This window comes from Desmodus rotundus, chromosome 1, assembly GCF_022682495.2.
Source record: "Desmodus rotundus isolate HL8 chromosome 1, HLdesRot8A.1, whole genome shotgun sequence".
NCBI lineage: Eukaryota > Metazoa > Chordata > Mammalia > Chiroptera > Phyllostomidae > Desmodus > Desmodus rotundus.
In genome coordinates, this window is record NC_071387.1 from 154,561,832 (window position 1) to 154,575,177 (window position 13,346).

The following is a 13,346-nucleotide window of genomic DNA, read 5'->3' on the forward strand; positions in this document are numbered from 1 at the left end:
GAGTTTGCCTGGGTTCAATGGCAGGCAACCAAATCCCCGTTTTGTCCAGTAACACCAGTACTCGTTGGGGCCCCTTCCAAAGCCCTGGGAGTGGGCCCAAGGAATGTGTTTGAATGGTCATTTTAATTTGCAAACAAAGATACTTTTTATTCTTTGTCTTAACGCCCCTAAATTGCATAAATTTCAGGCCCCACAAAACTGAGATCTGCTCCTGACTAGAGGATTATTATATGGGGATGGCAAAACAGGATTTCTACTCAGAAAAAAACAGATCTTGTTAGGATTAGGTCCTATATTAAAAAAAGAGGGATTAAGCAGAGGTTTACATACAGTGAAAGTCTGTATACTAAACTGTTCATACACCCAGATGCCTCCAACCTACCTCAAAGAATGCGGCAGCTAGGATTACATATACCCTGAGGCAAGAGACTGAAAAAGACTTTTTTTACAAATTTGACTCCCAAAAGATAAGACTCTAAAATCTTCCATTCTTAAGTTTAAATACAGGGTGTGGCAAAAGTAGTTTACAGTTGTTCAAATGGAAAATAATAAAATAATAAATAATAATACAAGAATAAACTCTTGTGTACTCACAACCATAAATCTACTTTTGTCCCACTCTGTATATATATCAAATGCAGCATCTTATGAAAAAAACCCAAAATAATAAATGTAAATAAGTGGGAAAAACCACTTAAAGCAGTCAGAGAATTTCAAAAAGTAGCAGGATATAAAATTAAAATTAAAAACTATAGCATCTTGGGGGAGTGAAGATGGCAGCGAGGTAGGTGGGAGCAGAGCCTAGTTGTCCCTGTGCCCAGCTGAATCACCTAGCCAATCTTCTGAGAAACAGAGTGAACAGCCAATGGGATCCCAGCTTATATGAAGTTTGAAGGCCACAAATTGCAGAAGACATTGAAAAACAGACAGTGAGGAGATTGCGCTGGGGCGGTAAGGTCCCTGGAATCTGCACAGGGACCAGGGCGGCTGCGCCCCCGGCCTGGTGCCTGCCGCAGCATACAGGGAGGACATTAGATAGCCAGCTCCTTCCCCTACCAGAGCAGGGAGGGCAGCCTGGCACCAGGAGCAATCTGGATGCTGGAAGTCGCTGAGGGGAACAGAGATGAAGTGGGAAACACACAGAGGCAGTATACATCCACTGGGACTGTGAACCCTGGCACCAGAGAAATTGAGGAGCTGAGTGACACCTGGAGAAGGGAGGAGTTGGGACATTATCCCTGACTTGAATAATCTCTGGACTGGTTAGAAAGTTGGGCTGTGTGAAAAGCCGTGTGCTTGTTAAGATGGTGGGCAGCTGCTTTGTGGCTGGCTTACCCCAAGGGTGATTTGAGCTACACGAGCCCAGAGGCTAAGTGTCTGATTTGAACCTGGCAGCTCATGGATGACCTGGACCGGAGGCCGGGAAACTGTGAATATTGCGGCTCAGACCTGGTCCCCATCCTCTCAAAACCATAGGAAGGGAGAAAAACAAAGCCCCGCTCCCCTCTTCCTGTAGTATCAGAAAGACCAGCAGAGCTCACTGAACAGTTTTAAAGTCAGCAGGAGGCTTATTATTATTTTTTTCTTTTTTGTTCCTCTTTTTCTTTCCTTTTTTTTCTTCCCCCAAGTGAAACAGTAAGACGTGGAGTTACAAAGGGTCCAGAGACAGATGGAAAGGGGGAGCACAAGGCTAACCCCCAAAACTGAGAAAATGAGATAAATGTCACTTTGCTATCCCATAGAGCTGGCATTTTATTGTTAATGTGTATTATTATTATTTTTTCATTATTTTTACCACTTTTATTTTAGTAGTATTTTTTTTTATTTCTCTTCCTTAGGTTTAGTTTTCCTCATTTTATTTCTCTGTTTAATTGCATTGTTTGACTGGTTTTCCTTATTCTCTCTTTATTGTATTTTAATTTTCCTTCTTTCACTTCACCCATGTTCTAATAACACACAACTCTTGATTGGGTACTTTTTATTCTGGTTATCCAAATCATGTATTTCTTGTCATATTATTGTTGTTCCAGTACTATTGTAAATATTGTTGTTTCATACAATTGTACATAGTACACAGCAACACTCCCTGATCTTAGCCCACTTCACTTTAATCCTGAGTATTATTATTGTTGTGGTTAACTCTATCCTCTCTCACACTACACCTACTTTCTATCCTTTACTCTCACTATATGTCATCATCTAACCTTGCACAAGCGCTTTGTTTTCTGGAGTCAGCTTACAATCATCCTCCCCTCTAACAAGTCTTCTCTCTCTTTCACCTTTTATAAAAAGTGGCTAGTTGGATGAAATATCACAGTTAACGCTATACTTATCCGAAGAATCTCGTATCTGTTCTCTACTTGCTGGTACTTTAAATCCCATATAATACTCTCCTGATGTCTTAATCCATTTTGCCTACCCCCTGCCACTGACCACATACAAGAATAGGTGAGAGCTGTGAAAATCAGTATACTTGCTGAAGGAGAAAAACCACCAACAGAGGAACCACCAAAAGGTAAAAACCCAAGTACAACAAGAGAGCTCGCACAAACAGAAGAAAAGGCAAACCTAGAGTGTCCAGACGAGGAGATCAAAGAGACCACACCACTGAACCCCACAGAATTCCAACCATAGAAGTTCATCCTACAAAGACAGCTAGCAAAGAGAAACATCAGGAAGCGCAGAAACAAACAAAAAGAGTCACCTAAAATGGGGAGAACATGCAATCAAAAGGAATGGAAGACTCCCCACTAAAAGAGCTAAATGAAATGGAGGTAACCAAACTATCAGATATAGAATTCAAAATAATGGTTATAAAGATGCTCAAGGAACTCACAGACAACCACAAGGAACTGAGTGAGAACTACATCAGCATGAAAAAGGAAATAGAAACTATAAACAAAAACCAGGAAGAAATGAACCATAACACCTCAGAAATAAAAACACACGAGAAGGAATCACAAGCAGGCTGGATGAAGCAGAGGATTGAATCAGTGAGCTGGAGAACAAGGTAGAAAAAAACACCCAGATAGAGCAAGAAAAGGAAAAGAGACTCAGAAAGAACGAACAGGGGGTATGGGAAATGCAAGACAACATGAAATGTAATAATATCTATATAATGGGGATAACAGAAGAAGAAGAAGAGCAAAGGATAAAAAATCAGTTTGAAAAAGTAATGATGGAAAACTTCCCTAATTTGATGAAAGAAAAAGTCACTCATGCCCAAGAAGCACAGACGGTCCCAATCAAGAGGAACCGAAAGATGCCCACTTCAAGACACATCATAATTAAAATGGCAAAATTCCAAGACAAAGAGAGAATCTTAAAGGCAGCAAGGGAGAATCAGGAAGTAACATACAAGGGAGCCCTGATAAGGCTAGGAGCTGACTTCTCAATGGAAATTCTCCAAGCAAGAAGAGAATGGCAAGAATATTCCAAGTAATGAAAACCAAAGGACTGCAACCAAGACTACTTTATCCAGCAAGGCTCTCAATTAAAATGGAAGGCCAAATAAGGAGCTTCCCAGACAAAAGAAGTCTAAAAGAATACACCTTCACCAAACCAGCTCTGCAAGTGATGCTAAAGGGACTGCTTTAAGAAAAGGAAGGAAAAGAGAGAGAGAGGAACTCAGGTATGAAAAAATGGTAATGAATACATATCTATCAATAATAACCTTAAAGGTAAATGGGTTAAATGCTCCAATCAAAAGACATAGCTGAATGGATAAGAAAGCATGACCCACACATATGCTGCCTGCAAGAGACCCACCTCAGAACAAAAGGCCTACAAGACTGAAAGTGAAGGGCTGGAAACAAATTTTCCAAGCAGACAGGGAAAAAAAGCTGGGATAGCAATACTCATATCAGACAAAATAGACTTCAAAAAAGGGCCATAAAGAGATACAGAATGTCACTTCCTAATACTCAAGGGAAGAATCCATCAAGAAGACATAAACATTGTAAATATATATGCAATCAACATAGGAGCACCCAAATACATAGAGAAAATCTTGGAGGACTTCAAGATATTAATAGCAACACAATTATAGTAGGGGATTTCAATACCCCACTGTCAAAGATGGATAGATCTTCCAAACAAAATATCAACAAAGATATTGTGTCACTGAACAATACCCTAGATGAAATGGACTTAACTAATATATATAGAGAGCTTTTCATCCCAAAGAAGCAAAATACACATTCTTTTCAAGTGCACATGGAACATTTTCAAAGGTAGACCACATGATAGGACACAAAGCAAGCCTCAATAAATTCAAGAAAATTGAAACCATATCAAGCATTTTCTCTGACCACAAGGGACTGAAACTAGAAACCAACCTCATGGAAAAAACTCAAAAACACTCAAACTCATGGAGATTGAATAGCATGCTATTAAACAATGAATGGGTCAAGAGTGAGAACAAGGAAGAAACCAAAAAGTTTCTGGAAACAAATGAAAATGAACTCACAAAAAACCCCAAATTTATGGGACATCATGAAGGCAGTCCTGAGAGGAAAGTTCATAGTGATACAGGCCTACCTAAAAAAAATAGAAACATTTCAAATAAACAACCTAACCCTACACCTACAAGAATTCAAAGAACAATAACAAAGACAGCCCACAGCAAGTAGAAGGAAGTAAATAACCATAATGAGAGAAGAAGTAAATGACATAGAGACTAAAAGCACAATTCTAAGGATGAATGAATCCAGGAGCTGGTTCTTTGAAAAAATAAACAAAATTGACAAACCTTTAAGCAGCTTATCAAGAAAAAAAGAGAGAGGACCAAAATAAACACAATCAGAAATGAAAGAAGAGAGATTACAACTGATACCACAGAAATACAAAGGATTATAAGAAATTACTACAAAGAACTATATGCCAAGAAATTTGAAAACCTAGGTGAAATGGACAAGTTTCTAGAAAAATATAATCTTCCAAAACTCAATGAAGAAGCAGAAAGCCTGAACAGACCATTAACAGCTGACAAAACTGAAGCAGTCATCAAAAAACTCCCAACACACAAAAGCCCTGGACCAGATGGTTTCATAGGAGAATTCTACAAAGCATTTAAGGAAGAGCTAACCCCTATCCTTCACAGACTATTCCAAACAATCCAAGAAGACAGAAGACTCCCAAACTCTTTTTATGAAGCCAGCATCATCCTAATCCCCAAACCAGATAAAGACATAACGAAGAAAGAAAACTTCAGGCCAATAACACTGATGAACATAGACGATAAAATCCTCAACAAAATATTGATAAAGCACATCCAGCAATACATTAAAAAGATCATACACCATGACCAAGTGGGATTCATACCAGGGATCCAAGGATGGTACAATATTCACAAATCAATAAACATAATACATCACATAAACAAAAGCAAAGACAAAAATCATGTGATCACATCAATAGATGTGGAAAAAGCATTTGATAAGGTACAGCACCCATTTATGATAAAAGCACTCAGCAAGGTGGGAATAGAGAAAGCATTCCTCAACATAATAAGAGAGACCAGACCATATATGACAGACCTAGAGCCAACATCATACTCAAAGTGCAAAAACTAAAACTTTCCCACTAAGATCAGGAACAAGACAAGGTTGTCCACTTTCACAATACTATGTCTATTCAACATAGTATTGGAAGTCCTTGCCATAGCAATCAGACAAGAAAAGGAAATAAAAGGCATCCAAATTGGAAAAGAGGAAACAAATCTGTCATCGTTTGCAGATGACATAATAGTGTACATAGAAAATCCTATAGACTCCACCAAAACACTTCTCAACCTAATAAATGAATCTGGCAAAACAGCGGGATACAAAGTCAATATTCAGAAATCAAAGGCATTTTTGTATACCAACAATGAAATATCAGAAACAGAAATCAGGGAAAAAATCCCATTTGAAATAGCAACAAAGAAAATAAAATACCTAGGAATAAACCTAACCAAGGACGTAAAAGACCTCTACTCAGAAAACTACACAACACTAAAGAAAGAAATTAAGTAAGACACAAACAAATGGAAACATATACTGTGTTCATACATTGGAAGAATTAACATTATCAAAATGTCCATACTATCCAAAGCAATTTATATATTCAATGCAATACTTATTAAAGTATCAAAGGCATATTTCACAGATATAGAAAAAACACTTCAAAAATTTATATGGAACCATAAATGACCCTGAATAGCTGCAGCAATTTTGAGAAAGAAGAACAAAGCAGGAGGGATCACAATAACTGATATCAAACTGTATTACAAGGCCATTGTAATCAAAACAGCCTGGTACTGGCATAAGAACAGACACATGGACCGATGGAACAGAACAGAGAGTCCAGAAATAAACCCAAGTCTCTACAGTCAATTAATATTCAACAAAGGGTGCAGCAGCATAAAATGGAGCAAAAATAGTCTCTTCAACAAATGGTTGGGAGAGCTGGACAGCTACATGCAAAAAAATGAAACTCGATCACCAACTTACACCATACACAAAAATAAATCCAAGGTGGATAAAAGACTTAAATACAAGTCATGACACCATAAAAGTCCTAGAGGAGAACATAGGCAGAAAAATCTGAGATATTCCACGCAGCAATGCTTTCCTTGATATGTCCCCTAGAGCAAGGGACATAAAGGAAAGAATAAACAAACGGGACTTCATCAAAATAAAAAGCTTCTGCATGGCTAAAGAGAACAGCATTAAAGTGAAAAGAGAACCAACAGTATGGGAAAGCATATTTGCCAATGATATCTCAGACAAGGATTTAATCTCCAAAATATATAAACAACTCACACGACTCCACTCTAAGAAAACAAGCAACCCAATTAAAAAATGGGCAAAGGACTTGAACAGACACTTCTTCAAGGAAGACATACAGAGGGCCCAGAGACATATAAAAGATGCTCAGTATTGCTAGCCATCAGAGAGATGCAAACTAAAACCACAATGAGATACCACTTCACACCATTGAGGACGGCCATCATAAACAAAGCAACAAGCAAGTGTTGGAGAGGTTGAGGAGAACAGGGAACCCTAGTGCACTGTTGGTGAGATTGCAGACTGGTGCAGCCACTATGGAAAACACTATGGAATTTCCTCAGAAAACTAAAAATGGAACTGCCTTTTGACTTGGCAATTCCACTGCTAGGATTATATCCTAAGAACCCTGAAACACCAATCCAAAAGAACCTATGCACCCCAATGTTCATAGCAGCACAATTTACAATAGCCAAGTGCTGGAAGCAATCTAAGTGTTCACCAGTAAATGAATGGATCAAAAATCCATGGTACATTTATACAATGGAATTCTACACAGCAGGAAGGAAGAAGTAGCTCCTGCCCTTTGCAACAGCATGGATGGAACTGGAGAGCATTAGGCTAGGTGAAATAAGCCAGGCAGTGAAAGACAGGTATCATATGATATCATCTTTAACTGCAACCTAATTAACAAAATGAACAAACAAGCAGAATATAACCAAAGACACTGAAATTGAGAACAGGCTGACAGTGACCAGAAGGGAGAGGGGAGGGGATAATGGGGGACAGGGGTGAAGGGTTTACAGGAACAATTATAAAGGACACATGGACAATAACAAGGGGGGTTGGAAACAGGGGAAGGAGGTGATGAGGGCTGGGGCAGTGGGAAGGGGTGGGGGGAAAAGGCAGAAAACTGTACTTGAACTACAATAAAAAAAATAAAAATTAAAAGTCCCCTCCCCCAAAAATCTAATTGGTGTGGTTTAGGTCAGATGTCTCCAGGTGGACCAGTGTTAGTGGAGGCCTTAGTATATGTTTTTGTGGGATCTAGGGGTAGTTAAAATACACATCTACAGTTTTATGAAATCTTTAAAGAGGTAAAGGGGGCTGTGGTGATAATATGTTCCCAGTTCCATTCTGGAATCTTATTGTTAATTAATTCACATCATTTCTCCCCCACTGATTTTAAGAAGTTAAGACAACATACACACGCATATACACACACAGTGAGTTATAAAACAGTTGACAAAAAAGTGAAGTTATTATATGGATCCTTCAACTTGACTTGTTATCTACTCAAAGAGCAAATACTCATCAATGCCCTTCAGTATGTCAGCACTGAAGACACTGAGTTGAGGGATGAGGATGACAGTAAGTGATAAAACTGGTCTTTGATGATTATGTTTCTTTCTGTTATGAGAAGTCCATCCTCCCTGCCAAACCTTTCATTTCTGGGGTCTATCAATTGGCTCATAGGTACATGGTCTACAAATTCTTATTGTTTACCTGTTCATCTCAGCTGCTCCATTCTTGTCACTACTTCTACAATCACACTCTTACTTCTCAGAACTTGTCCCTTCAAATATGAGAGAGATTCCAGAAAATTCTCTCAGGCAAATTTCTTGGGAGGAAGACACATTATGTTTATTATTACTATTATTTTTTGACAAAGTGGCCAGTATCCAGGAAAAAACAAACAGGAGAAGCCAATAACAATTTGGTTTTCTTTGGATCTGAACAGTAGTCTCTTCTTTAGATGGGGCACGAGCTTCCCAATTTGTCACAGTTCTCCTACTATGTGCTGTGTCATATCCAGCCTACTTTACTCATTCTACTTATTTGCCTTGCCCTTGTAAGCATTTGTTTTTGCAAACCTTGATCTTTCTTAGTTCATGAAATATACTGTGTTTTCTTATTTTTTCTAAATCTAATTATCTTTACAAATTGGGACACATCTCTAGATCTGAGAATATTTTGTGGCATATATCACACCCAAAATAGTGAGCCCAGTCAAACAAGTAACGTCCATTCTCTTTAAATTTCAGGATAATTTTTTGCTCACCTCCTCTGACATCTTCTTCTAGAGCTAAGAAAATTATTGTCTGATTAATTTATTCCAAAACGTAAGTGTCCCTGACTTAATCACAGGTCCTCGTCACCATCTGTGTGGGAAATCTAGTGCAAAAAAATGCCTCCTTGTGGTTTGTCCTAATATTGCAGCATATGGAATAAGGAAGGCTCTTTCTGCAATTATATTGCTTGTTCTAACAACATAAGTATTTTAAAAAATAGTAAGGTTGGGAAAAATTGTCCACTACTTGCAAATGGGCAAAAGTGATTACTGAGTTTATCAAGCCTTCTGGAGATTGTTTACCTTTATCAACTCCATTGAGGAGGATCTTTTACATTTCAATACCATAGAAATTAGGTCATACTAAACTAGTACTAATAACTAGTACTACTGCAAATAATTCTTTTAAATAGCAATGACAATTAATTAATTTTGTCTTGTAGATATAAAATAGATTTCTGCTTTGTAGAAAAGATTACCACAAATATTAAATGTATTGTCCTATAGATTAATCACTTTTGTATCTGTAAGCAAATTCTTCTCAGCATTTCTTGTTATATGTGTATGTACATTTTTGAAATTTTCCTTTAAACTAACTCCTTCATTTTTAATGAGTTGTAAATCTTCCACAAGTTCATTTTATATTTACATGAGTAAAAATATTTTTTCTTTTTGAACATCATACTTTAGTAGTTAAATACCTGATGTTTAGTTCCAATTAAAAAAGAAACTCAGAAAGTTTACTAATTATGTAAACCTAAATTACACAGAAATTGGTGTAGAAAGAATATTTTAGGTACAGTGACTATAGTTTTTACATGCAGTATGTAAACTTTTCTGTGGTAAAAGAATCTCCTCCACAATGGTAATGTGCTCTCAAACCCTTTCTTCTTACCCCCTGGATTTTTTTTTTAATCTACAGAGGAGAAAAAGAAATTTCAGCGATATTAAAATTAGGTAAGAAAGGAAAAAATTAGTGGACAGGAATGAAGACAGATTCAAGAGCACTGGTCCAGTTATGTCTTTCTGTACAGAGTCTATTTTCAGGCCTAAAATCTTGGACGTTTGTGTACTACAAAGTGAAGCCATTCCTTCTTCCATCTCAGTGGCCCAGTGACTTCTCTGGTTGTTAAAGAAGTACTAATGTGCTACAACCCAAACACAATAAAGTAGTCTTTAACTGGCCTGGAGTTTTCTCTTCTGCAGTTTCAGTCTTTTAGAATTGAGGAATAAGACTTGTGGACACAGACAACAGTATGGTAATTGCCAGAGGGGTGTGGGGGGAGGTAGAAGAGGGTAAAGGGGGGATAAATGGTGATAGAAGGTGACTCAACTTGGGGTGGTGAATACATAATACAGATAATATATTATAGAATTGTACACCTGAAACTTATATTTTATTAAACAATGTTACCCCAATAAATTCAATTAAAAAATAAAAATAGAATTGAGGAATAGCCATTTGGTAGCTAGGTGAGAGCTTTAAAAAATATAATCATCCAGTGTTTTCTTCAAGAGTCATTTGCTTATTGTATTCACAAAGAAACAAAGATATTGCCATCTAGTGGTTTTATTGAAGAAATTCAGTAAAACAATTTTTCTCATGACGTTTCACCTTAGTATTTTCTTTATGTCCTCCCCCCACAAAAGAAATTCACTTTTAGAAAGCAATTATTAATAGACCTTTTCAAATTAAGGTTTTAGATTTTGCCAATCTTCTCTTTCTTTTCAGGCTATATTCCCTAAGTATTAAGCTCTGTAGGATAAGACTTAGAACAGGCAAATACAGTTTTATAATTGAAGAAAATATTAATATAAGACAACATTTCACCAAAGAGACTGTCAGATGTTGAACCACCTAAACCAAATAACAAAAGCAAATTAATAATCAAATTAATATTTCACATCAAATTTTAGAAGGAAACTATATAAAATAAATAGGTACATATTTATTCAGTTATACTGTAATGAGGTACAGAGTGAGGGTCCCCTGAAAATAGGAGAAAACCCCCACAAAACCCTTGGTTGGGGGAAGAGGGAAGTGAGTAATACTGTGTTAAGATACTTTGTATAACAATGGCAAGCTAATAGCCCTGCCTTTCTTGAAGGAAGATGTCTGCTGCCCAGGGCAAAAGGTGTACATGATGACTCTGAGAGCATTCAGGGTCTTGTGACATAGCTGGGAAGTTATACAGTGCCAGCCTGCGTGAGAGGCCGGGGGCAGATGCCCATCCCAGAAGCTGCTAGGAACTCTTGTCCTGACTAAAGATGGCAGCTGAAAGAAGGTAAAAGATATAGGGGAACAGATAAAAATAGCACATGATAGGAGGGGCCAGATATGAGGTCATGTAGGAAGTTCTTAGCAGAGCATTTAAAATAAGGGCAGGCTGAGAGAGGAGGAGGAAGAAGCCATGTGGGCCAAAAGGGTGCACACTGGGAGTCAAGCTACAAGGTTTAGTGTGTAAGGCCATGTGTTTTGGAGTAAGAGCATGCCATGAGGTCTGGAGTAAGGAGGATAAGACCAGGGCAGAGCTTATGGAGCTGTGAGGGGACCTGCCAAGCCAAGCATGGATTCGTGGGAGATGCTTGGAGTTGAATTGTGACTGAGAATGCTGAAGTTGCAAACTTCTGCTTCTCTGAAGGACATATGGAGAAGCCACTCTCTTAAGACGTGCCTCCCTGGACTCCACCATGATCTAGCATAATATGGCACACATTTTCCTGAACTACTACGTGGAGGCTGAGAACATTGTATCCCAGATCCTGAAGGAGAGAGCTGCTGTGAGAGGATGATGACTCTGAAACCCACAAGTCAAGTGCACATTCCAGAGGGTGTAACAGGGTGCAGCCATTGGGGGGTCGGGAGGGGGGGCGCAAACAGGGATTTGTAATGGGCCCAGAACTCAGGAAATACTAGAGAAAAAAATATATATATGATGTCCTCACCCCCACCAGTCTGAGCTGGGGGATGGGACACATGGAGCAGGGGCATTGACAGCTGTTTTGTACAGCAACAGCTTTGCAGCTAACCTCTGGCACGGTCATTTAACATATCTATAACTTTTAACTGGTTTCATAGATATGTTAAATAGCTGTGGACATGCTTTCAGCCAGGGGGATGGGAGTCATTTCAACTCTGGATGTGATTGGGAAGCATTTCCTCCTGGTTTCAGTGCCTGCGTGAGAGCTTGGAGATGATTGGCTCCATGCCATGGGCCCGTGCCTGTCTGGATTTACTATGGCAGCCCCGTGAAGTTGGAAGAATACAGGAATGCTGGCAGGTGTAACTGATTGTAGGAGGAGTGGGAAATGGGGCTGCAGAGGAAGATTGGCAAGGGGATTTAAACCCAGGCGCAGCAGCCATACAAGATAGGACTACGTGGCTTAGGCAGCAGGAGAGACTTTGCCTGGAAGAAAAGGGGAGAAAGGACTTCTGCTGATAGGCCACGAGAAGGGGCCACATGACTGTGGATTAACTGGAGAGCGTGGCGGCGACACAGCTGACGGTGCTGGGAGCCTGAATCAAAGACTTCTACTTCTTTTCCTGAGATACGGTACCCTGGACTGGGCAAAGGGGAGAAGGAAGGACTGTATGCGTTTGTGGGTATTCTAAAGAACTTTAGTACTTTAATGACGATATTAAGTCATTACTCTAAGTCTGTATAACTTTTAAATAAATAATTCCTTTCCTTTTCACCCATCTCTGGCATTAAGAGACGTCTTTCCTCTGGTGGCGGGCAAAGTGAACTAGTAGGGAGGGGAATCCCTGGAGAAAAATGGGGGGGTCCTTTTGGTAACAGTATATCGTTCACCCTTCCCCACCCCAGGTCTGTTCTGAAACAAGAGGATGGAGATCCATTTGTGCATCCAGCTTAAGAACAGATAAGGATATGGGGAACTTCTGGGCATAGTTTTGGCTTATAGCCTGGTGAGGGCAAGGGAAGTGCTGGGTCTTCTGGGAGAACAGGGCTCTGAACAGGAGTGCTCTCAATTCCCCCCACTGAGGTTGGAACCCTGTAAATAAAAACCTGTTTCCTACAACACTAATTACTGGGTCATGTGTTATGGCACCACATGGCTGAGCCTTGATTTGCTCAGTTACAATACTAGCAGTGTTCTCTAGAGTGTGATCTAAGACTAGGTTCTTATACCAGAGTTGCTTGCTAAATATCTCCATTATAGCAAAATTGGCTACAAAAGGACGGTCCATTAAATAAAATGTTATTTTTATCATTGGTTTTGATTATAAAATAAACAAATTTTTCCAAAACTCTCCAACCACAAAACTTTGACATTTAAACTTATAAAAATTATATTTATGAATATAGCAAAATTTTATTTATAGATAAACAGAAAATTCAGATATAATTTTTTTTCTGCATTGGTATAAATTTTTGTAGTCCTATGTAAAAGAGAATCACTCTGTTGTACTATAGAACTATTTCATTTCTAATAACAGCATGAGAGACCATAGCTCTCCTAAATATTTTGACTCCTTCTAGCCATGA